The sequence below is a fragment of the Mobula hypostoma genome, chromosome 16, assembly GCF_963921235.1.
Source record: "Mobula hypostoma chromosome 16, sMobHyp1.1, whole genome shotgun sequence".
NCBI lineage: Eukaryota > Metazoa > Chordata > Chondrichthyes > Myliobatiformes > Myliobatidae > Mobula > Mobula hypostoma.
The window spans coordinates 60,472,049-60,498,969 of NC_086112.1; the positions used below are offsets into that span (position 1 = coordinate 60,472,049).

Genomic DNA, 26,921 nt, shown 5'->3' on the forward strand with positions numbered 1-26,921 from the left:
TCTTGCAGTTCCTAATTTTATGCTTTGCCATGGTGATTTACTAATAAGCAGATGAAATAACCTCAGGTTGGTAGCAGCTGCATTTTGTTCTCTTATAGAAGTATATGGATCACCAAATGAACCTGTGAAAGGAAAGTTGTGAAGCCAAGCATTTTATTGGAGTTGCCCAATGAATGCCCCCCCCCGCCCCCTATTCATTCCTACTTCCTCTGCTTCCCTCCTTCTGGATACTAAATTTGAATAGTCAAGGTTTGTATAGGAATTTTGTCACTATTTATGTGGAATGTTATCTCAATCAGATTTACCAACACTTTCAATCTGGGCAAGATACATTGGAGTCTATATTGAAAACTACATAATCAAAACATGGATAGAATTATTCTCATCTAATATATCTCAGCTAGGATATATTCTGTTGCTAATATATTGAATATATGGACCCATATACCCAGTACCTTTTGCTTCACAGGAAAAATTATTCTTAATACTATGAAACGGTATAACACTATGATCCAAAATATGTATCATTACAATCAAGGAAATTATGGGATAAAATCTGAAGGGACAAACTCTTTCTGATGGTTAATAGGTGTAGAATAAACTAACGGAAAATAATAGTAATATTGAAGATGGGAGCAGGGAAATCTATCTTATGAAAAATTATGCTATACTGTATAATTGTTTGACTTAATGTCCATTTCATGGTTAATCAGCATATCTAATCCAAGGACTGTAAAAGAATATAGAATTTTAGGTCAATAGGATTAGGGCTGTGGTTTACACAGAACATTATCTTTAATGCAGACTGAATCAAAAGAACTGTTTTGATTGTATAAATCAATTAAAGAAGCTAAACTCATGAACAAGGAGTGCAATACATGAGTGCGTTTGGAAACGTTAAAATCACATATGCAAGTAAGTAATCATATCCAGATGCAGAAGTTCAAAAGATGAAATTGAAAACAATGATAAGAAGAATACATTTTACTTTAAGTACAATAAGAATTTGTTTTATCTGCATGTCAGATCAGAAGTAATATTGCATATTTGTCAAAAACAAAATGTATGCTATTTATACACGCACAATAGGAATGTTTGTTCAATGTTGGTTATACATTTACAAAGGTTGTTTATAATTTTGAGAATATGCAACATTTGAAAATGTTCTGGGTCATGAAAATTCTTGATGTTGGAAGAACTATATGGGGGAGAAAACTGAACATGGAATGATTTTTTTCAGACTGGAATGAAGATAAAACTAACTAGTTTATCATTTGTTCTCGATACAGCTACAACATTATTCCATGCAATATTTACTTGGCCTGATCCAAAAGGCCAGTAGATTGCTGTAACAGACTGGCAGAAAAGTCTTTGTTGAAGGTTCAGCATTCATCTTGCATCTGTCATATTACTTGCTTTGTTGTTGCAGACTTTACCTGGGATAGTATACTTCCGAGGGAATCTGTGGAAAACCAAGAAAAAAGGTTTGGGTTCTTCCCATATTTTGGATGTGTACTTGACATTTAGTGCATAAATTACATAAGTTTGAGACTTATGATCTGTTCCCCTCACCTGAAATTGAATCTCTTCTAACATGTCTGAATTTGTATCGATTTATGAAGAGATGGATGAAGACTACCCATCTGTTAATACTTTAGATCATATTCCATTAATGGCTTTCAAATAGCATTTACTGGAAAAGCTAAAATATTGATACAGATAATGGAGAAGCCCACATGTACTTTTAAGCAGGTGCACTTTTGCTTTGCTAGGTCATATTGTGAAAATCCCAGGGTTTTGAAGATGACTCAGACTTTGAATTGGAGCCCACTAAAAGTAATTTGGGAAACACAGTTTTCTTAGCACTTGCGAAAATTTAGAATATACTAGAAATGTTTCATCTATCCTTAAATATGCTTAATCTTTAAGAAACGTGTACTTAACCATTATTTCAGAGGTTGACTACATTGTTTCCTTCTTGACTCCTACAGGAAGTTGGGCTTCGTGACCACTTTCATATCCCAAGGATTGACAAAACCTTCTACTTTTCTTTCTTTATTGAAACTGATTTCACACAAAGTTCAAAACCACACAAAGTTTTCCCGTACCATTAATTCTAAATTTGGAGGCTGAGATGAAGTAGCAACATCTGATAAAGCAGAGTTCTTTCTTTTATTATCACATAATGAAAGATATTTAATAACTTTTATATAGGTTTTAAAACTATAAAGTTAGAGCAACTTTAAGTCCTTCCTTGGGCTAGAGCCAGATGGGATGAGTAGGCTTTATTATTCTGGCATGGCTAATGGAAAGATCCAAACAGATATGTAAGAATTTGTGTTTGTATTTTGGATGCATAATATCTGTTCTCTTCCGGTAAAGTTTCTGCCGTACAGTTAATAGGAAAATTATCCCTCAGCTAATATCATCTGAAGTGACCACTGAAATATCGGTCTTAAACGGCCCAGATTTTATCTGAGTGAAACAACATGCAGACTGAGTGCTGCAATCATTTATTGTCACTAGCACTGTCAACCCATGGTGTGAATCGATATCAGGTGAATTTGCATCAGAGCTGATTAAAGAATGATGTTCTCTTATTGACCAACAGTCTAAGAGACTTCACTATGGCTAATATCCTCATGGTACAGTTTTGTTGACTGAAACACTTATCCAAATTCAATTTAATCCTGGCTGGTCTCCTGCATTTTAGAAATTTTGTAAACTTTATTATCCGAAAGTATTATCTCAATTCAAGCTCCCTCTGAGTCCCTCTTTAAATTATTGTTGTTTATTGTCCTACATTGCAGCTCCTGGTTGAATATACCTTAAAATAAAAATCACTTATTTACAAGTCTCTCCATTGTTTTGCCCTTCCCTTTTTTTTTGAAATCTCATCTAGTTCAGCAATCTTCAAGGAAGGGACTTCTGTAAATCTAAGCTCATGAGCATGGTAGCATATCAGTTAGCATAATGCTTTACAATGTTGGTGACAGAAGTTTAAAACCTCCTCACGTGCTACTGAGGAGTTTGTATATACTCCCTGTGACAGTGTGGGTGTCCTTTGGCAGCCACAGTTTCCTCTACATTCCAAAGGCATACGGGTTAGTAGGTTAATTGAACAGATGGGTGTATTGGGTGGTATGGGCTCATTGGCCAGAGGGTCCTGTTATTGTGCTATATCTCTAAATAAAAATTTTTAAAAATGGTTGTTCCACCGATGCTCAGCTGCTAATGCCCTGAGTTCTACAATATTATCTTTCAATCTCACTCTCTACCTCATCTGAAACCACCTTTGACCATGCTATTTCGATATCTACTCCAACCTTATTTGATAACATTTGAATGGAATAACTTTTGGAATGTTTTTCCTGTTAAAGGTGCTCTATAAATTTGCTTTTATCCCCCAACATACACAAATCATGATCATAAAGAAATCCAGTTTAATAGTCAATCAGCTCCTCAAACTTTGTATCATTAGGGCTATTATCAGAATATCTGTCGGCCCTGCATGCACTCATCATTTGTCAGAATGAGTTCTGATTACATCTATGTAATGAGGCAGTAACAAATCTATCAGTGAATAGACAAAGTGCATGACATGGATTCAATCAAGAGAACTCAGTTCTGCCTTGCCTTTTAGAGAACCAAAATTCTACTTCATATTAAAGGAGCAGTAGAGAAATATTTTGGATATAATTCTGTAACAGAAGAACAAAACAATTTGTGTTAAATTTGGAAAAATGGAACAAGCTGAGAATGGGCTCAAGTTGCTGAAAGTTGTATGTTGACATCAAATTGATTCACAGGCCCTGTTTACCATCCATTAATTGCAATGGTGATTAACTTTAATGACTCTAATGCAGCTGAAATGATACAAATATAGTAAACAAATTAACAATGCCCCACCCCTTCCTCGTCAGTTAACGATAAAAAGAGAAATCCTACCAGATTTCTTGCATCTGTTGTAGCCTGCTAGAAATGCATCAGCAATGTATAAGAGTCAACTTTTCCATTCTCCAATCCAGGAAATAAGTTGCATACGAGGCAGTAGCTAGAAAGAAAAATAATCAATAAATGTTAGGATTGTGATTAAATCATAGAATTGTGGAAACATAAGAACACAGTTGGGTGCCATTCAACCCATTATGCATATATGATTAAAAAAGACTTCTTTGGTCCAATTCTTCATCCCAACACTTTATCTGAAGCCCCACATACCCAAGAGGAATATCCACATTTCTGCTTCTAAAACCCTGTCAGACAGTGGGCTCCACAACCCTAGTAAGTAGAGGTGGGTGGGGATCTATTTTCTAATTCAACAATTACTTCAAATCTAAGCCTATTGTTTTTAACCTCAGGCAAAAGAAAAGTAATCTTCCCATTGTTTGCATCCTCATCATTTTTTTTCATTAGGTCTCAAGTTCCTCCACAAACTCTTCTGTTCTGATCCATTCTTTTCTTTCATTGCTACATTTTTTTTAGTACTTCTGCACCCTTTCTGGAGGAATCGTGTCTTTCTTGCAAAGTCATCTATTCCCTACAATATTTGTATGCATCAATAAATGTTAACATGAGCTTACTGTAGTGTCTGAGGTAACTTTGTTTACGCGGACTATTCCCTCCAATTCTTCCATCACTTATAAATGTGAGTAGACCAAGACTCTGGTAATCTGGGGGTTTTGAATAGAACACTACCTACACAAGGAGCAGCTAAATTTGTAAAGGCTATTGATCCTATTAGAAACTAATCATCAGGAATATGAGACAAGTAGAGAAAATGCAATCTAATTTAATGACAATGTACTAACAATAACAATGGTTCTCACATCTCAATCAAAGGCAACCAATCCTCATCAGTAAAGCAATATATTGTATTGCTATGTACAAGGACAATGATAATTGATTATTGACTTGTAGGTTAAACAATTGGAAGACTCCCCCCCCCCCCCTTTGTTCTGTTGTATCTTGGTAAATAACTAGGATACCAGAGTAAATTATTGCTTTCTTTAAGGTATATCACTGCATATGTTTTCAATGATTCCAATCAGAGTTGCCTAGGATTGTGTTTTAATCTGACACACTTTTACTTTACATGTAATATTTTCATTCCATTGACTTCAGTAGAGCAGGTTTTCATCATCCAGTGTGTAACAGCAGATGAAACATTTTGGATAGTGAAGTGAGAAACGTTTTTCATTTTAACCAAAACATAACTTTTCTTTCACGTCTTGCCACGTATGTCGAATTTCCTGGTTCAGCATCTTGCTATCCAGAAGGAGATAGAGGTCAAACAAACTGCTGGCACTCAGCATTATTTACAAATTAATTCAGCGTGATTTGACTTCACTTTGCCTTAAACCAATCAAGTGAAAGAATGTTGTAACTTTGGTGGCACGTTTAATTATTCACAAGAATATTGACTGATTTCTAAATAGAATTTTACACAACTTTTAAAATTTAATATCATACATTCGTATTTACAATGCTGCTAGATTCTAATTTGCGACGATTAAATGCAGTTAATGCGGTTTTTATACCGTTGGATTGAGATTTCTTACATTCTGTACAACATTGCAATTGATCATGTTAACGATTTCGACTCTTTACTGCAGGAATGTGCAGAATTTCCTTGAACTAATTTTTGATGCAGCTCTGAAATTGCGAATTTTGGTATATCATGAGCCTTTGGCAATGAATGTGAAAAGCGCAACTTCCGTGCCTTCGGTCATTTATATTCACAAGCATATTTGCTTAAAAAGAAGGCCATTGGAGAACTAACATTTTTACCGCGTAATTGTATTGCAATTTAGGCTTTGTTAGCTAGGTGTCAAAACAAACAGCAAAAGCTATGGAATAAATCATTTTTATTGTATTTTAACTGAGAAACAGGTAAGCCAGTCTACAATTCAACTGTGCCCTTTTATGTTGTCAAGAAAGTCTCCTTCTAATCTTCTGCTGCTGTGAAGAGGTGCCAAGAAGGATGTGTAAATCCTTGATTTCTTATTTTATCTGCGCACAGCTAAATCGATCCACCGCGCTTCTGCACCTGCTCCCTCACTTTATCCACGAATAATGGTGCCATCCAACTCCCCTCTAATCAGACCATTTAAACCAAGCTATTACAAAGGAAAATGAAATTCCTGCTGTAGAGTGATGTTCGCCCTCTGGAAAGAAAAGCTAATGAATTTCCCAAACATGGCATGTTTAACGGAGAGTCTGTGCCCTTTTTTTGCTTTGTATCTCACTGCTTTACCCACTAAATTGCTGGATCTAGACTTCACGATGGACTCACTGACCAGATCATTGGCTCCATCCGATTACCACGCACTTTCAGAATATTCGATGGTAGTCACTGTTATTTGCGGTAAATCGTGGCTTGCTGTTCCTAGAGTTTAGAACATTTAAAGTTTTTAATTGCTAGTCGAAATTAAATTAATACTATTAATTACTTCCAAAAGATCTTCAGTTCCACAGAGTATACTAAACTATCTTGCAGAAAGTTGCAGGTACAGATATTCCGTCTGTGCACGGCGCCTACGCCATTGACTAGTTTAGAAGTTGACTCAGTTGGCTTAAATTCTACTGAAAATCTATTACCTGTCTATAAGTTGATAAGATAAGAAATTGTACTGAGAATTCAAAGTAAGACTTGATTAAAAATGCATTTCAATAACGCTAGCTAATTTTTACGACATGAAAGCTTTCCTAGCGAAAACAAAAATAATGTGAAATGAACCGGACCAAGACTCGAAACGCAATTTTCTGTAATAGCATTGACGTTCTTGGTGTAGCAGTAATGAAAGTCCATTGTATCGCCGCATAAACTTAAAGGGTCATTAGGAAAATGACATTTGTCAGCTGTATCCTGGAGACTGTAAATGATTAGACATAATCCGCTTGTTTTGGGAGTTTCCGGAGAGTGACTCTGCTAGCGAGGAGAAAGTGGGGCAAAATAAGTTATTTTAACAAATTTACAAGTTAAACAATATTTCCACTTGTCTTCACCAAACAGTTCAGAGACAAGAAAAGGACAGTACTTTTTCAGGGCCTTTAATGACATTAAGGATCGATGTTCTGTTTTAATCAGTACTGCAGTTCAACATTGTTAGTTTTTACTCCAGAACTTTTGATGGTACTCTTTATATAGTGAACTATTATCATAGGATTTTGTGAAATATTAATTGTGTAATGGGGATTCGCTCTAGGTTTAACGCTGAATTATTTCTGCATTCTAGCAGTATAAACTGTGATTAAATTGAACCAGAATGATAAATGGCCGCGTTTTTTCTAGTTGCAATATCATTTTGCAATTCAAACGGGAAAATTAACTTTACAGGAAACGTGATTTGTGCATCTTCTGGTTAAAATAACTAGTTGCGAATATTCACTGTTTCAAAACTAATTATTTCACCAATCTTGTTGTATTTCAGGACATATTAACTATTTACAGTTAAGCATGATTCTCCAACTTGGTACAATTCTCGTTTTGTTTCAAACATCCCAATATCTAATGTTCGTTAAAACGATAATCTAAATCGTTGTCTCGTTCTTGGTACTACTCAGTTTTTAAAAAATGGAAGCAGTGCGGGAGTTGAAATTTCTGCGTTGTGGCTTTAGGTACAGAGAAATGACTGGAAGCATCGGCATGAGTAGGAAAATAAATATCCTATCGTTTTCGGAATTTCCAAAACAAAATGATTACAAATTGTTTTACATTTCTGCAGGCGAACTTAGATTCTGTAAAAATGTTACTTTGTAATCCCATTTTGCGGACGTTAGAACATTATAAGCAGAGGGAAATACGCCAGCAAAATCCTAAACGTGAGCGTACTGAAAACGGTTATATTTCAGTACTATGGACAGCTCCGGTTGAAAGAAATGACGACTGGTCCTAATTAAAAAAGCAGCCCCTTAAAATTATTTCAAAATTCAAAACTGCCATCTATTCTATAGAAGAAAATGTACGTATGTAAGAGGTATTGGGAAACTATCTGTTAAAAGTTTTGCCACCATCAATCATGATAAACTAGAGCTAACATCCCTTTCCAACTATTAAATATATTTCTCTTCCTTGTGAGCTGACCCCAAAATTGACTGTATTTGACCAAGTGAAATGGTTATAATAGCTAAGTCACATTCTATCCGTCAGATGTTCAAGAAAATATTTTGTTGGCTTAATGTCTAAAGCTGCGTTAGCCAAGTGAATGAATACGCTGAGTACTTGGGGCTTTCGAGAGGCCGTTTACAATAATTATTCCCATTATCTCCCATCCGCCAGTCTTCAATCACAGTCTCTTTGGGAAATATTTCAGAACGAGGCTACACATTGCTCAGTGACAGTACTTCAATTGCCAAAATGCAATTTAGATGTGATTGAAATGTGAAAACTTAAACAAGAACATGCTAATATCTGAAAACAACTATACTTGACTTTTTGAACTCAATTTCTGTGACACTGTTCTTTAATGGATTTTCTCAATTGTGCCCAGCAAACCTGTACCTTGTAAGCAGAGAATTATGTGAGATTAAATTTCATGGGGGAGCTTGCAATTTTTCCACCTTCTCCCAATAGTTTTGACGGAGGCTGGTGTAACAGTTTCTAATAAGAGTCACGTTTTAGCAGAGGCTCTGGAAGAGCTGCGGTAATCAACGTTGACTACAAATTCATCCAAGCTGAATGTAGTTTCACCATTTTAACACAACAGGTGCTTGAATGATTGTAATTATTGAGGCTTTAGGGCTCCATATAAACGTTGATTGCTGCTTTGTGGAAAACACCAGAACAACATTGAACGAAGCAGAGTATCTGCTTCATTATTTCCATATTCATTAGACTAACATACAACTCGTGCATCCGCTATATGCAGAGTAATTTGTAGTAAATTGCCTAAGTACTTTTAGCCAAGCGCAAAAAGTTAGCAGGCTATAGAGGTGTATCCTTTTTTTCCATATCCATATACAAAATATCGTTTAGGAGAAAGTCATCTACCAATACATTTTGGTTTTTTATCTAATGTTATAACCGACAACCGATGGTAATTAATTTGAAAACAAACAATTCGCCTACAAATTGTGAGAAGAGTATTACAAGTTGAAATGTATAGAAATAGTTTTCATTAATCTATTTAAATCCTACAATGATTACAAAGTTCAAATCTAATATAGAATAACAACGAGACACATTCTGTTTTGAGGTAGTAATGTACACTTGAAAACCGTGGTGATAATGTTGAATTGTGAATTATCAGGAAAAAGATTCGGTAGCAACGAAATACGACTGGTCCAAGCCCTTGATCACAAAGTGTTCTGCAGCCAGTAGGGCGGTAGTTATACCCGACCTTGAAAATCTGTGTTATCTAAGGCAAAGACGATGGTTGGTTTGTTTTCGTAGACCGCCTGAGCAGTTTGCTAGTGCTTCGCGCCCCCTACATCAAATGTCATCGTACAGGTAAAGTAAAATCCACTTTAATTTCCTGAGGAATACGCTGTAACTGGCGGATACCGGCGACACAAATAAATTCTGCAGATGTTCTTCTGAAGATAGAGAAACTATTTGGCGAAGTTTTCAATTCTAGCTATTGTAAAGGTGTACATGTGCAAAAGTAAGCTGCCGTTGCATCAGCGAACAGTGCGTTTCCAAGAATAATATTGAAAGAAACCACGTTAGATGAACTGAAACAAAGTAAAAATACCAGTTATATGCCGACGTGACCATGGTTCCGCAACCGCAACACGCGTGTATGAAAACACATGTAAACGTACTGACGAATTGGGGTCATAAGACAAACAACATCTCCCAACAGTAAGAGACAGTGAATTTCTACATACAGAATCTGTAATGGTGCAGGTGAAAAAGAATAAAAAGGCTTTTTTGGGGAAAAATGCAAAACCGGCGCTGGTATCTAGATTAAAGCCATCAATTATGAAAGCAATTGTTTCAGTATGTCGTTCCCTCCCACTAGAATATCAGTTATAGGAACCTAATTCGTTTGTTTCAATACGTTTTTACGTGTAATTTATTTGGAAATCCTATCCTATTGCCACATGAATTTCAATTCTTTATTTACAGTGGTGATAAAGTAGAAAAGAGCTGGATTGGTGCTGTTGTTACCATGGGCAGGTCTTATCAAGCGTGAAGTTGGGTGCATTGCAAACCTATTTAAGTGATTATCTGTGGAGCACCTCTCGAGTCATCTCCATCGCTGCAGTCTGGTGATAAGACAGCTGCTCCTATGGCTGCTGCCTCTCGCTGGACCCTAGTCGGCTTTTGATATAGTGTAGCTTTGTTATTGCACCCCAGCGCTATCACTTGCTCTCTTCTGAAAGCATTTGATCTAAAGACAAAAAGAACGATTGATTGATTGATGGATGCTAAACACTGCACTACAACGAGAGCACATATCTTGCGCGAAAATGTGTTAATCTAAATGCAAAATCGGAAAATTAATTAAATCTGTCGATACCAATCTCTGGGAAGTCAGGAAGACCAGGGCGTTCTACAAAGGTGTAATCAGTCTACAATTGTAAAAGCTTAAAATAGAAATACTAATTTTAGTTATTAAAGTATGTCTCTGAATAGCCACGATCGAGTTTATTTTCTTTATCAACAGGCACGGAGGGGAAGGCGTGGAAAAAAAATCTTAGACAATTACTTCGTGTATAAAATACACATAACGCTTCCCTTCCTCGGCATGCTGGAACTTTCCACAAAACGTGCATACGTCTCCTCAGACAGTGAAATGTCAAAAAGTCTGGGGTCAAGCTGAATCTCCTGACTAATGGCCGTAAACTGGGAGCAGGTTGAAATCTTTGCAGCATTTATGTAACACGCTACAATGTTTAACATTTTCTGAACTAATGTGTTGCGTGCATTTCTCTAAGCAATACATATTCATCACGTCTATAAGCAGAAGCTACGAACACCGAGACTGCCTTTCTCATTGATTCAACGTAGGGCGCTTTTTCACAAACGAAACGCTTGTTAATTACTTAAAGTAAGCATTTAACAGTCGGGCTAAATGTCATGACTAGTAATCAATACATCTTAAATATCTATACGGGTAACAAAGAAAGTCGAAGTGACAGCCTAAATGCAATTCCTCGGGGTTGCAATTTGTCACGAAGACAAAATTGTAAACATATCATATTCTCTACAAGATGCCTTATTTTTGTGGCGAGCTGTTAGAGCAGGGAATTACAGCTGGATGTTATGGCCAGGGTTAAACAGCAGAGGCATAAAATCCCACTGATCCCCAAGTACAAGTGGTAAAGTGCATAAACTAAATGTCCAATGTAAGGCTTCTTAGCTGTTGATCATGGCCTTGAATACTAATCACGTTCGAATCCTACAAATTCTTCGCTGTGCCACATCTTGTATGTACGATTTACGTCTCGAGGCATGTACATTCTTTTAGAAAACTGATTCAGAGTAAGATGTTGGCTTAATGCACCGTAAATACGTGCTATGCCATTTATATAAATACAAAATTCTGTTAATATATTGGTTCAGATATTGTAATAGCTTGCTTCAACCAGGAAGCGCTACGAAGAGTTGCGAATAACTGCTGGAACGTTCGAACAGTCTGTTCTTTTTTTTAATGATACATTATCTGTCCGTCTATGGGGCGTATTTACTGTTCCTAGAGCTTTGACGGCTGCTGATTTAGTTTTGATAACAATTATTTATTATGACTGGAAGTCACAGGACCAGACCGGCGGTTTTATCCTAAATGAAATAGCCTGTCTTTCTAAGCTGCCGCCATTTTACACCAGCTCTAAGCAGATCACAAAAGCTACACAGAGCCAACGAATTGAAAGTTGTTAACCTTGATAATTCGTTATGCATTTATTTATTTTTTTCATCGATTAGTTTGCATTAAATGCAGGTAGAGATAGTTTTCATACTCAACTGCGTATGTAGTTCTACGAAATGACTTTGAAATATTTAACAGTTGTTTAAGCACGTGTTCTCATCCAAGTGTCCTAGGATACATAAATTCACCAGAAGCTACAAAAGTTTGTTTAATAGTCCTGGAATACTTGACACTATAATACAATCCTTTCAGGACCGGGTCCATTCTCCAAGTAGTAAAAACCAAGTGATAAATCCATTCAATTAGTGAAAATCCGGTAATGCTTTTAGGATATCATTATGGAATTCAATGTGTCTTTAAGGCGAGTTACAGATATTGTCAGTATTCCAGCCAAGTAAAATGAAATTAATTGGTGTTGCTCACTGAACAAGAGACCCACCTGACAGTAGATGGGATTTCGAAATGGATAATATTCTGGTTATACTAATACACTTGTGGGGACATCCGTGACTGCACAATCACAAATCCTTCAATAAAAATTCCGAGTGCAATAACTTATATAGTTCAAGTTGTTCATGGCTTTTAGCTATCCAGGTGTGTTATTGTTTTCATGTTTTCAACAGTGGAAAAAGAATCCGTTACAAATTGGTAAATTGAGCTACAGTGAAGGGTTATCGAAATTTGAAAGCTTTCTTGGAGAGTTAGTTAGAATTGCACTAAACTTATGCGGGGGCGGGGAAGTAATTTCATGTGGGCTCGCATCTTGGAGGGATAGGGTTACGTTCATGCGTTATCATGCTTTGCAAGTTTGTGTCTTATTTATTGTTCACATTGGAAATGTGAAAGAAAAAAGTGCATTTTGATGAAGTTTTCGTTTCCGTTTCTCATCTCTAGTGATTGGAATCTTTTCGCACAGGCGACAGTTTAAAAAGTTGTAAGTTTTCTCTCTCACAACAGAATGACATCTTAAATTGGGATATCATTTTTGTATCAGCTTGTAAGTAGTTAGGACGTCGAAAAGGATTCATCCGTCAAATAAATGCTTAAAACGCACCTACCTTGCCCGATGTTATTAATAGCAATGACTTACCGTTTGAGTGTCATTTTTTATGCAGCCCATTTTGCTTTGATGAGAGTAAAAGTAGTTCCATTATGGACTGCAAGATAAGAAAACTGTTATAAGTATATCACATTATTATATTTTTTTGTTTTGATTACTTCGCAGACGTGTTCCCACCAATCTGATACAAAGACTATCCTTTGTCGCTAAAGGCGTTTCTGATGTTTTACCTGGATAACTAATCGCTCAATACTAAAATCGGAATATCATTCAAACTCTCGTTGTTAATAATTTCTACTTCAAGCAAAGTCGAGCAAGCGCTGCTAATCATGAAGAGATAGCGATAGTACAAAAGTACAGGATAATAGAATCGTGGGGCTCAGTTGAGGATTTGTGTTTTGTATAAAGCACGATTGACGGTGCAATACATATTTTAATTTGACTGGTACTCTCGATCAATTGTAACGTATTCAAGGGTTGGTTTTACTCAAGTTCCTCTGCGCTATGGAAGTGAACATCCGGTTGACAAGCTGTTGTGATTTGGTACCCATGATCAAATGTACTCTTTCAAGCTTGTCCATCTCCTTCTACCTCCATTGTTTCGTATAAGATCCCACAAATTACTCGTGTTAGCAAGGCGTGATTCCCCCCTCCCCCGATTTGTTTCGTTATTAGTCCAGAACTCCAGATTCGAGAACGCAAACGATCCAGGTTTGTTTAAAACAGCTCTACGTGTAACGACTGTTTTCTCTAAGCGAATGTAGTATACCACAGTATTACCTCACAGTATTGTTCATTTCCTCTTTATGGCAAGAGCTTATTTCGTCCCAACGTTAGAGGAATAGACATACCCCACTGATACCAACAGCAGTTAACCAGAAGTCTTTTTCATATCCATCATGATTTAATGGGATTTCTTTGAGATGATCTAACGTACCATAAAAGCAGCAGGAACACGTTGCTGTGCACCATCAATTAAGAAATGGAATTGTACATGGGCGCGGGGCTGCTTCAATGACCCTGTTAGCATGAGTGCACACAGGAAATGTTGCTTTGTTTGAGGATTTGGGTTCAATTAAATATATATATATTTTAAAAATTCCAGTTACCTGAACACATCTGTCTGCAGTTACATTAATAAAGCCTGAAACTTTTAGTATTTTGTAAAATTACTACTGTGAGGTTATTGGCATCATTCAAATATGCTTTATCAAATTTACTTAACATTGTTGGCATGAATCTTTTGAAAACGTGCTTTGTCTTCGTCAAAGTATAACCGAGATCGATGTTACTCGCTGGAATGGATTTCAATATCGGAAAGATTACTTCGAGGAAAGAAATTTGTAGTGATAAATTAAGGGAAGCAATTCTCTATAGTATTCTATTGTTTTCGGGCGCTGTCCTCAGGATAGTGCTAACCTTTTTAGATAAATGTAATTACATATTTACCAATAAAACGCATTGCACTTTTTGTTGGTTTCTACATTAACTTAAGCGACAGAAATCGTAAGTGACCCAGGAAAGGAATCGGAATCAAAAACAACAGTAACTTACCAACAGTAAATACAGTAAGGCATTTTCCCTTTACAAAACAAAGCTTTAGCTGGAGGAAGGGTGGAAGCTAATTCTGATGCATTAAAATGAGTGGCTTAACTGGATATTTAAAACAATAAATCTGTTTTGGCTTTTTTTTTAAGTGCGACGTTAATCCAAATTCATTTTTTTTCGCTCTTTGTATGCAGTGAGATTGAGGGAAAACGTCGCTTCTTCAGTCGTCTGTCTGCCTGGTTATGTTACTCAATGAAAAACCCAGCTTTCCGCTCAAACCAACCTGCCTGCGAACAACAGGCTGGGCGGATTCCCTTATGTCCGACCACCACCGCCCCCCCCCCCAAACACTTTGCATCTCCCCGGCTGTGATTGACAGGCCCGCAGGAACACAGGCACGCGCCCGGAACCCAGCCCGCTTGACGGACGGGGCCGCTGGCCAAACAGCCCATCGAAAATCGATGGATCGATGGGGGAGCCGCGCCTCGGCCAATCAGTGAGCGCTCTCTCTCTCTCTGGCTCTCTCTCTCTCTCCCCCCCCACCTCCCGAACAAGGGCTACGCGCGCGCTGGTGGAGTATACGTCCGCCACGCTCTACTTGAGTGCGGGTGCCGCGAATGCTGGCGGCGTGCGGATGTGGAAAGGTGTACGGATGTGGTGCTATCCGGCTCTATAAAGCTGTGCGCGAACACACCTCCCAGTGACAGAAAAAGCGCCTTCTTATTTCTCATCTGCGTCAGATCTCCTTACAGCGGGATGCAGCTGCTGTTTCTGCTGTAGGGGAAGATTTGAAAGCCGCTTTGATGGTCCTCAGTTCTTTTGTTCATTTAAGTTCCTTCTTCTAAGTTTATATTAGCATTGTATGCTAATTGAATTAATTAGACTTCCCATCTGGGTTGTTTTAAAATTTATTTTGGGCATTTTTTTTTGCTTTCTCTATTGGACGTTTTGGCACACTTTTTCTACCCCAAATTACTTCTATAAGCTGCTTTCACTTCAGGGTTTACAGTACTTGAACTATTAATACCTTTTGCGTCACATTTTTCGTAGAGGGACTGCACTCAACTTTTCTACATCCAAAAAAACTAAAAGGTAAGTGACAGCACCGTTGGTATTTTTGGGTTTTTTTTCCATAAGGCTGGTTTTAACACTTTGAAAATGACTGGTTTGCGTGGAAGTATCCAGTCCCGTGGAAAAGTGGATTTTCGGCAATTGTAAATAAAGATTAAGCGCCTTTTAGTATAGATATGCAATTTTTATATATACACACATCCATAGATACGCACAAACTGTTGGTTTAACGTTTCCTTAAATCCATTAGGTGCAATAGAGTGGTGGTTGGGGTTGCGGGAGCTACTTTATCGGATGACAAGGAATGTAAAGCCCTACCTTCTGATATAACTGCACACACAATTTTGAATGCTTGCTAAACCTCTACGCTCAACATTCGTGTTGATTTGACTTTTTTTTTGATATTTGTTATCTCCCACATCGGAGGTTGTGAAATGTCGATCGCAAAGCTGCGATCCTGGTATCTAGGTGAGATATTGTTGCCTCCGTTGCACCAGATTGCTGCAATCGAATAAAGGTTCCTATATACTTTCGTTTGAATCGCCCCTGGTTTGTGCAGGTGGGTGGGGAAATTCTCCATTTAGTTGGCTTTGTAAATGATCGCGCGTGATTTTTAACATTCGACGGTTTCTTCAATTAAATGAGCTGGTTGTTCGGAACACAATTGAATCAAACTGGTAAATTCAACTGGAGTAACTCCGATAGGAACTTGTCTAGAATGGTTCACTCGGTTGACTTTGCATCCACAAATAGGTATTTATGTAAAATTCGTCGGTTGAATCCTTGGGCACGTGGCGCTTGCTTGGGCGGCTTTTTGGTCGGAAGATCGGCACGTGTCTGGAAAAGGCCCTCCCCCCTCCCCACCCACGCGCTCTCGATGTTAAATGATTAAATTAAGAATTTTATTCACAATAATCGGAACACTTCCTACACTTAATAAATTTAGCGTCGTTTAGAAACGCTTCTTCTCCCGGACCTGTAAAACATGCCCCCCCATCCGTATTTGCGGTTTAGAATAACACTAACAAATTACCCCCGACTCTTAAATCTTGGGTTTGAGCAATTGTGGTTTGAAGGAGTGCTTGCTGAAATCAGCGTGGCACCCAGAAATGGGGTGGATGTAGCGGGAGGTCTGGAAATTGTTATTTAACTACTGTACAATATTATATTACATTAGTTTCGGGCGTTTGCAAGGTTCGCCAGCTCCAGAACATTTATGCATTAAATTTGGGACCAGGCTCTGTCTTGAGCGTTGGAAATGGAACTTTCGAGACCAAGGGAAACGTGGTGATGGATTGCACCTGGTGGATTGTTTACCTTGCGTTGTTCATAAGCGACATTTGTGCATTTGTAGAACTATAATACGGAATTGGCCTGCGTCTTATTTGTATTTCGAACACGCATTGGGTGCTTCGTCGTTCGCTAGAGCCAAGCGAAGACCTAGCGTTCACGTTTTGGACCACGGCATCGCTTTCGGTGGTGTTTTCGGCTCCACGAGGTCGGGCGCCAATCTCCCTTTGCAGGGCAACCGTTGTAACGAGCAGACGTCAAGATCGTTTTTTTTTCCCGCCAAATTGTCGCGTCGGTTAGTAGCAAAGGAATGGAGGGAAATGTGTTTTACTTTGCAGAATGTATGTGGTGTTGGGTGGGCATGCGGTTAAGAGTATCTCTTTTCTCCCGGCGTTGTTTGCAACTCCCGCCCGGCTTGGAACGACAGGAACCCCCCTGGGGAGGGACTGGCCGTCGCTCAAGAGCTCGTGTCTCTCACCTCCTGAAGCAGCAGCTCTGGCGACAGGGGGAGTCTTTGGCTTCTGCATTAGTGTGGGTGGGTGATGGATTTTATGTGGTGCACAGATTTTGGTTCAGGCGCGACTTCTATTATTCCAGCATCTGAAGCGAAGTTTGCATCACTTCCAGCGGGGCTAGGGATAAGAGGAGTGTTGTTTTTTTTAAAAAACAAACACCAACCTAATGACTTTACAGCTTACTAGGATAACAAAATAGGAATATAGGAAGGGAGCAACTTGCGTTAACCCGGACTAAAATGTTAGAAATATAATATTGTAAGTTGGTCAGGAGTGTATGGTTTGCTTTTTGCCAGAGTAACAATGCAGTCCTGGAGTTTTTGAATGTTTCGGGAATGTCAAGTTAAAGTGACAGGATAAATATTGCATTAGCTAAAACTGTGAACCTTTTTCAGAATATTATCTTGTTTCATAGAAATATAAAGCCTCATCTGGCAGTGTAGCCATTCTGTTGGGGGTGTTGCAATGCATGAAGCAGATTTTCATTATTAGAAGAAAATAAATCCTATGCTGCCTAGAAGTCGAGTTTTGCATAAATAATCATTAAATAGATTATGTGCATTCTTAAATACTTCATAATATGTTATCTTTGGCTGAAATTACCATTATCATGCCATGCACATTGGAGATTTGACCTTTTAAATAAAATGCACTATATTTTTAAATGCAGTTGGTCAAGTATTCATAGAATTATCTGTTTCTATAAAATTTCAAGAGGAAAGGGATTAATCATTGGCAATTTTTATTAGTTGTGTTTTTAAACTTGAATATTTTTGTACCATTGCATAATGGCAGGCTTGGATGGTAGCCATTTCAATATTGGTAATGCTGTTATTTTATTAAATACGTTCTTAATGATTACTGAAGGCTTCACTATTTAAGGACTTTCAGGGTGCCATCTAATTTCTTTGCGATCTGTGGGGAGTGGCTGTAGAGCAAGTTTGGTTGAGGTGTTATGGTAATAAGGTTTTACTATTGTTAAACTCAGTGACATTATTTTGTCTAGAAATGTGCAGAGACTTTGTATGAAGCATAAATATTTCCGCTGTGCTGGGTGCAGTGATGGCTTGTTTCCATCATTTTAAGATATCGATAGCCCACTCCAAACAAAAGATTGTTTGCATGGTTATTATAAACAAGGTACATGGTTATTATTAGATTTGTTGAAATGTCAAATTATGGAATGGGAATCTTGTTGGGTTGAAACTCAAATGTTTTAAGTTAATGGACTTCTACCTTGAAATTAAAAGTCAAGGAAATTATGGAACCCATCAAATTTAAAATGCATTTTATTGAATTATGGGTTTGGGGGAGATGTGGGGTAAAGTGAATGATAGAAGTACTTGGTACAATGCATTATAAAATGACTAATGTGAACTAATTGTTTCAATACTGGAACAGATGTCGATTTTCAGTGTCGGTGCAAATGTATTTGACTGGTGTAATTGTCAAAATTTGTAATTTTGTAAATTGATCGCTGGAATATATTTGCACAATAAGTTTTTAAGACATTAAATTTTAGATTAAAATTAGGCATACTGTAAATTGCAATGAAGTTTAGTACATAAAGAAATGTAATACTCTTGTTGCCAATAGGTCAACATTAACTTATTTAAAACTTGTGCCTTCAACTAAAACCAGTGCTGTCTGAATGTGTTGACCTAAATCTGAGACTAAAATTGGGCTGAATATTCAACATGTAGGTTGAGAGAACATGGTAATTGGTTTGCACATTGACATTTTATTTCCACATTGTAGTTCACAATTTATAATGTTGAAATGCCTCTTTAATGCACTCAATTGTAATGGCCAGTTCAAGCCTGACACGATCCTTCATTTATAATCATAGGAAAGATTTGCTGTACTTTGCCATTCATTTGCCATTCATCTTAAATTTAATCTGTTTTGACCACTTATAGCAGGTTGTTGGCTGGCTTAATTTTCTGTACATTTCCTAATGTGCATTTCATAGTTCAAATGAGTGCAGCAATGAAAAACTAGTTAATACTTGACAGCTAAGACTTAACATGTTTCTATTTGCATGGAGGGAATGAAAACTAAATATTTGACCAAAACCATGTCACCATTTCTTCCCTGCTTGTGCAATGAAAGTTTTGACTTGTTGCTAGCTTGTGTGTTTAACATTGATCACTTCCCTACACCCTCTCCACCCTTCCCAGGAGTTTCTTTTCCCCCATGTGAAACGTGAATATTCCTCAGAATAAAATGTTTTCATCAGGTTGTGATACACTCACCCCCTTTGTGAAGTATGGTGCGATGCAATATGCCTTTCCCATATTTGCAGAGTATTGAACTTGGAGATGAATGATAGATCTCCGAATAGTCATAGCAATATTGTATCACAATCTTATAATGAAATCATGCTTGCATGTAGCTTTAAATTGTATGCCCATCACAGCCCTGAGAAGATCTGTGTCTGGGTTCTATGGCAGAAGGAAAGTTACTGCGTATCTTTAAAAGATGCTGTGATGTTTATTATTTGCTTTTTATTCACAAAATGTAACTTCCTCATGTTTCGAGAGGGCGATAAAACAGTACTTGACAACTGACTTAAGAAAATAACCTGAAGCTGGTTAAATCACAGGTGTTAGAGGTATCATAATGATACTCAACAGATTGAGCAGTATCTGAGAGAAAGTTAACTTTTCAAATTAATGACCTTTTGACAGAAATGGTACTGATTGAGGTTTAGAGAATTAATTCAAGTTTGGAGACCAGCTCGTATCTCCCGTTGTTGATAGAACATTTGAGATGTACAGAATGTTGGAATTGGATGATTGTAGCTTTCTGGTTATGGCTGGAGGAACTTGGAAATGGTGACCTGGAGGCATTTGGAAACTAGGAAGAAAAATTCAGTGTTAAGTTTTTTTTGTCAGATGAGATGTTAATGTGGATCTATGTATTTGGGAATGAACTGATGCAAACTTGGATGTGGATGCAAGGTGGGTGGAAGTGAGACTAAAGTTAAGAGGGCATCTTTGAGCATAACATAAAGCAACAGAAGAGAAAGGCAATATGTTAGAATTCTAACCAAAGTGTGGATGTACTGTATAGCTGGGGTGCCTAAGACTTGCACAGTATTGTATTTGTCAAAGTGGGCTGGAGAGCAGGTTTGTAAACCTGGCGGAAGTAAAGGCTGTTGGAAATGGTGAGAGTGGAGCATTGTGGGACAGATGCAGAGGAGGAGTGCCAGGCATTGGCGGGATGCAGTGGCGCAGGTGCAGACACAGTTGTCCCTGAGACGCCAGGCAAGGTCATTTAATTTCAAACAATTGGTTTATTGATCATTACAGAATCTGGAGCTTCCCACTCCCTCCCTTCTCCCTTGTCCTTATCCCAACCATGATTCCTCCGTCCCTGCTCCCTTCTCACACTCAGTTCACAATAGAGACCCCTATACAGTACTGTGCAAAAGTCTTGGGCACCCTAGCTATATGTATTTCTACACAGTACTGTAATGTCCTGGCTCTTTTGAGGAGAGTGGCCATAAAAAGGAGAGCTTAAACTTCAGTGTTGTTAGGCTGGTAGATTGCTGTAAGTGTGGATAATGACATGACTGGATGCTGTAGATTCTAACACTAAGGTGGTTGGACACGAGGTAGAAGTTCAGCTCATTCAGCAAGTTAAACTTTTTTACGCAAGTGACAAGTAAAAGAATATATCAATATTTACGACATGGCCTGACAGTTGAAGTGGATGACCAGGCTATTTGAGATTTAATCTTGTGGCCTGGATTCCATAGCCAGTGGTAAATTAGCAGCACCTGCCTCTGACCTGAAGCTGTCACGCTTCCAGAAATGATAAAACCAAGCAATGCAGAGGGGATGTGGAAACAGAAACAGTTAATGTTTCAGATCAAAGATCTTTTCAAATGCTAGTGATGACGGAACAGTTGTATTTTTCGCCATCTGCAGTTTTCATTTTTATGTGCACCAGAGGTGTGGATAGCAGAAAGAGCCACTAGAAGGCTCTAGTGTAGTGATGCCATCGAGCTGGCTGGGCGGCCACCCACATTAAACTTGCCATTTGCAGCTGTGAAGCGCAAAACAATTTAAACTAATTTCGAGTTTACAGAACAAAATAAATTCTGAGCATGCTCATGAGATTGAAGTAAAGATGAAACCAACTAAATGCTTGCAATCTTGTAGCTGTGTTGAAGAATTGGTTGAGAAGCCATTATACCTACAATGACTGACTTATAAAAATAAGGCTTGGTTATACTTCATTCAGCCAAGTGTAATCGTTGCAGTTTTTTGGTGATGTTATTTAGTGAAAAATTCTGTCCACGTTACTGAAATGAAGAATGTAGGGGCACATCCTGTGAAGAGACAGGGCATTGTCGCAGTTTCAGGGTCTCCACATTTTGCAAGTGTGGATGTTTTAACTGTTTCTGTCATGTCCGTATTGTAATTCAGTGCTGATGGCCTTGGCATTTTGGTCCAGGATCTTGAGTAAACGGAATGCTTTTCAGATGAAAATGGCTCTCACGTTATTGTAAAGAAAAATCCAAAATGTGTAATGCGGGATCTCTAATAGGAAGAATGACTATGCTTCAACCAATGAAGGAAAAATGTATAGAATAGCTGATCCCTCAATGATTCATTGAAACTGCTGAATTTTGAGAAACCTACAGAGATTGATATAAATAAAACTAGTCTAATATATTCTCTACTGCCGTTATGCCGCTGATGTTTAGGGCAGCGATGAAGATCTCTGGCGGCGTTCAGAGCTTCCTCCATTGTGTTAGTAGCTTGGTTTTCACTGCTGTCGGTTATGTAAGTTCCAGGTGGAGACTTGGGAATAGAGTCGTACTCGGCTGTAGAAGGATTTTTCATTGCTGTTTCCATGGCAATTTTGTTTTCAGTCAGGGTTGTTGGCCGTCAGCAGAAACCCCCGAACCTAGAGGATTGGTAGACCACTCTTCGTTTGGCCTGTACCCCTTGAACTGCTTAGCATGGGTGATCCTACCAAGAGCCAAAGCATGGAGCCCTGACTCCAGCTGACGTAGCTCTCTGGGTCATTGAGACACAAATGCCTCCAAACCATGACAGGGTTCTGGTCCTCTTGGAGTAGTCTTAACAGTTTTGGGTGTAAGAGTGAAAACTATTTTACTGAATTCTCCAACTTGCAGTCTCGTTCCAATTATGCTTTTCAGAATTTCAATGGATTGGCCTCGTATAGAAGGTCTGAACAAAGGAATACAGTGGTGAAGTTGGTCGATGGCAAAATTCACCCACCTGCCCTTTTGCATCATAGATCAGGGCAAAATAAATGGAAAGCTTTGGAAGGGAGTGTAGGAGGAGTTGAAGGATCATGAAGAATGATGCTGTACAGAACCAAATTTTCAATCACCAGGGATGAAAGGTATTTGGGACAAATGGTGAACATATTAGAGTAAATGGAAGAAAGGTATAAAAGTGTACTGGAATAAATGGAATATTAGAAGAACTAATGAGACCTATTTTAAAAAAAAAAAAATTGGTCTGAATTCTTAAAATTTGGTGCTCTTGACTGGAAATGGTGTGTGGGTATTAAGGTTTTCGTTACTGAGACTCATTTGGACGCTGTTTTCCCAGGCTTTTTATCTTGAATTAATTTTCTTGGTATCTTGTGTTCAGATGCTGGGGGTACAAGAAATAAGCAGCATCTGGATGAAACTGGAGTTAATATGTCAAAATCAATGATCCCTTAGAAGTATTACTGATGTGGCAAAAATGCCAGTATTGGTTCGAAACATTTAGAATGAAAGTAACCGTGGGCTATTTTGCAAAAGGATTTATAAAAATGTGGATTAAAATAGTTTAGGGCATGAAATTTGCTGAATTAAGTCACATCACCGTTTGCAATTCAGTATTGCAGGTTTAATTATTTTTTTAAATGCAGTAGGTAAAAATTATAAAAGGAAACAATTCTGGAAATTCTTAACAGTCAAGCAGCATCTGTAGAAAGAAATTTATTGAAGTTTTGGGTCCCAGATTTTTTTTCATAAAGCACCTTGGACCTCAGATGTTAACATCCCTCTTCAAAAATTTTGCATGAGCGTTTCCAGCATTTCCTGTTTTTAGTATAAGCTTAGTATCTACCTGATGCCTTATTTCCAAACTTGAAATAGTTATAAACTGGAGAGTTTGTGGTGCTGAAGACGCCAAAACTGATTAATGTTAGGTAGCAATAGTGTCGTCTTGACACGCATATGATAGTGCAAGTTTCTCAGGGTTTAGGACAGGAAAATTCAAAACTTGCACTCTATCTTGTCTGCCTAAATCATTCTCCCAGCTGTACATAGCATGGTTAATTTCATCTGCCTAGTGGTATTGATTCTGCATTCAGTCTTGGAATTGTATGGCAGAATATTCAAGTTTATCAGCCATGGGTCCTCTGAATTTCTAGTTCGGAGTGGACTACCTTCCCTTATCATGCTTGTTGCTGAATTCTGCATCAGTGTTGACAAGAATAAGTTTATCTTGAATATCTCTAAGTATTAAAACTAGTTTGTGGCTTTGTCTTATTAATGTTGTCCAGATCTTGCCATTAAAACTTTTGTTTTTGGAAAGGAAACATCAATGTGGTGAAGATTACTTTCTCAGTTTGAAATGAAAATATTATGCCCAAAAGAAATTCCATGTGTTTTTAAAGCTGGAAGCCAGGGTTGGAAGGTGATTGCTGACTCTTAAAGACACTGGAAGTAGTCAAAGTGAGGCAATATCTTTATAAAGCCAATAACTTGGCCTTAGGCTTCTGTTGGCATGCAGTGGTGGGGTGGAGAATTGCTAAATGTTTATCAAGCACACTTCAGTGAGGACTTGAGCTCCTCATTGACCAGGTCAAGAAGCTGGAGCTGGATGTACTCAGGGCCATCCAGGTGGCTGGAAACCTCATGGATGAACCTTACTGAGGTGAACACACTCAAGAATGCAAGCTTCAGATAGAAGATGGTGACCACTAGGAGAGGTAAGGTGCGTAAACAGTCACTGCAGGAATCCCCTGTGGCCATTCCCCTTGAGAACAAGTATACACCTTTGGATACAACTGGGGAATGAGCTATCAGAGCATAGCAGCAGCAGCCAAGCCAGTGGCACTGTAGCTGGCTCTGAGGTTCAGCAGGGAAGGATAAAGTCAGGCAGAGCAATCGAGAAAGGAGACTTGATAGTTTGGGGAATGGATGGGAGATTCTGTGGCTGTGACAGAAGCCAGGATAGTGTTTTGTCTCCCAGGTGCTAGGGTTCAGGATGTCTCTGAGCAGCTGCAGAATATTCTCAGGTTGGAGGGTAAGCAGCCCGAGGTCGTTGTGCACATTGGCACCAGTGATGTGGGTAGAAAGGGGAAAGGTAGTAAAGGGAGTTGGAAGAGAGGCTGAGGTGCCAGACATCCAAGGTAGCAATCTCTGGATTACTCCTGGGGCCATGTGCTAGTCAGGGCAGGAATAGGATGATAGTACAGATGAAGCAGTAGCTGAAGAACTGCTGTGGGGGGGGGGGAGGAGTTTTGGGTTCTTGAGTTACCTGAATCTCTTCTGGGACAGGTTCAAGAGGGGTGAGTTGCACCTGAACTTGGGAGAGAGGGTGGAGAGAAAAGAACAAATATACTGGCCAGGAGGTTTACTAGTATTACTTAAAGCTTTAAACTAGTTTGAGAACGGTAAGGAAACCAGAGCACTATTTTAGAAAGTGGAGGAATGGAAAGAAAGGTATATGGCAGGACAGGAAAAAAAGGCAGAGCAAAGTAATATGATGGGATGAAGTAAGTGTGTGTGGTTATGAATAAAGGTGACGAACTTGCAGGTTGGATGAGTACCTGGAAATGATGTTGTGGCTATTATAGACTGGGCTGAGAAAGAAACAGAAATGGATGCTTAATATCCCAGCATTTTGAAGTTTTAGAAGATATAGTGGGAGGATTTTTTTTTTTTAAAAGGTGGGGGGGAAGGTGAGTTGCACTACTAATCAGGGAGACTATCACAGCTGAACTCGGAGGGGATATAGTGTAGGTCTTGTCCACTGAGTCTATAGGGGTAGAAATCAAAAATAGGAAGGGTACAATCATTGATGGGATTGCACTACGAATCCCCCAATAGCCACTGGGACATTGAGAGATAGATAAACAGGCAGATTAAGGAAAAGTGTAAAAACAAGAGGGTCTTTATCAACTTCCCTAATATAAATTAGGACCTCTGAGTGCAGCAGGTTTAGAGAAGGCAGAATTTGTCTGGTGCATTTGTGTGTATGGGTGGGGGGGGGGCGGGGTAAGAGGTCCTTCATTCAATATGTAGATACATACTGGACCTGGTGTTGTGTCTGACCAACCACCTTTCAACAGGTGAACAGTGTTTGGGAACAGTGACCACAGCTCTTTAAATTTTAAGATGGCTGTAGATAAGTATAGACCCTGCAAGAGTATTAAATTGGAGTAGGGCAAATTGCAAGGCTGGAACTAGGGGGAGCTAATTGGGGACAGCTGTTTTTAGACAAGTCCAAATCTGCCATGTGGAGGGTGTTTAAAGACCAACTGGTTCAGTCTGAAGGAAGGACAAGATTGGCATGGTAAGAGAGCTTTGGATGTTGAGAAAAGTGATGAATTTAGCAAAAAGTATGTAAAGCTATGGACGCTAGAATCAGTCAGAGCCCTGGAGGGTTATGAAGCCTGAACAGAACTGGAAAAGATAATTAGGAAAGCCAGGAGGAGGCCATGAAAAGTTCTTGGCAAGTAAGATTAAAGTGAAATTAGGAGCAAGAGAGTAACTAGAGCGAGAGGGTAGGGCCACTCAAGGATAAAGGGAGGAGCATTTGCTTGGATGCAGAGGATGTGGGTGAAGTCCTTAATGAGTACTTCAGTATTTGACAAGGACATAGAAGATGGTGAGATCAGTGCTGAGTGTATTAATATGCTTGGGCATTTCATAGTAAAGGAGGTAGTGTTTCTCTTCTAAAGAGCATTAGAGTAGATAAATCCCTAGGAACTGATGGGATATACCTCCTGGTTATTGAGAGAATCGAGAGAAGACATTGCTGAGGCCTTGACTAATATCTTTGTGTCCTCTCTAGCCTCAGACAGGGTCCTGGAAGTCTACTGAGCAGTTGATCTTGTTCCATTATTCAAGAGAACTAGAGATGATCCTGGAAACTATAGACTGGCGAATCTCCTGTCAGTGATAGGGAAGTGACTAGAGAAAATTCTTAAAAGATAGAATTTATGCAAAAGCCACAGTCTTAATTAATGAGTGCCAGCATAGATTTGTGTGGGGCAAGTTGTGTTATACTAACTTGATTTTTTTTGACGAGGGGATGAGGGTAATTGTAGGTAGAACTGTGGATGTTGTCTACTTGGATTTTTATAAGGATCCCCCATGGGAGGCTTATTGAGAAGATGCAAGGGATCCACGTTGAATTCGTCATTTTGAATCAGGACTGACTTGCCCTTAGAAGAGAGGTTAGTGGTTGAAGGGACTTGCTCTAGCCCGAGGTTTATAGTTAACAGTATTCAGCAAGATTTCTGTGCTGGGACCTCTGCTGCTTTTGATGTATATAAATATCCTGGATGAAAATGTAGCTGGGTGGTTTAGTAAATTTGCAGATGATACGAAGATTGGTGATGTTGTGGATA

At 38.6% G+C, this 26,921-nt stretch overlaps 1 protein-coding gene and 1 long non-coding RNA gene across 3 annotated transcripts in view; one reads left to right on the forward strand and one right to left on the reverse strand.

Annotated features, from left to right (window-relative positions):
* Positions 1 to 704: 704 nt before the first annotated feature.
* Positions 705 to 14,754, reverse strand: LOC134357589 (uncharacterized). Its single transcript, XR_010020664.1, has 4 exons — positions 14,431 to 14,754; positions 12,907 to 12,973; positions 3,949 to 4,054; positions 705 to 1,462 (listed from the first exon to the last, which is right to left on the reverse strand). It is a non-coding gene; the product is annotated as an uncharacterized LOC134357589 (long non-coding RNA).
* A 458-nt stretch (positions 14,755 to 15,212) lies between these two features.
* Positions 15,213 to 26,921, forward strand: part of elavl2 (ELAV like neuron-specific RNA binding protein 2) — a 92,460-nt gene continuing 80,751 nt past the window's right edge. For both annotated transcript variants that reach the window (XM_063069214.1, XM_063069215.1), the window contains exon 1: positions 15,213 to 15,516. The gene's annotated coding sequence lies outside the window, so the exon portion shown is untranslated. The remainder of the gene's footprint in view (positions 15,517 to 26,921) is intronic.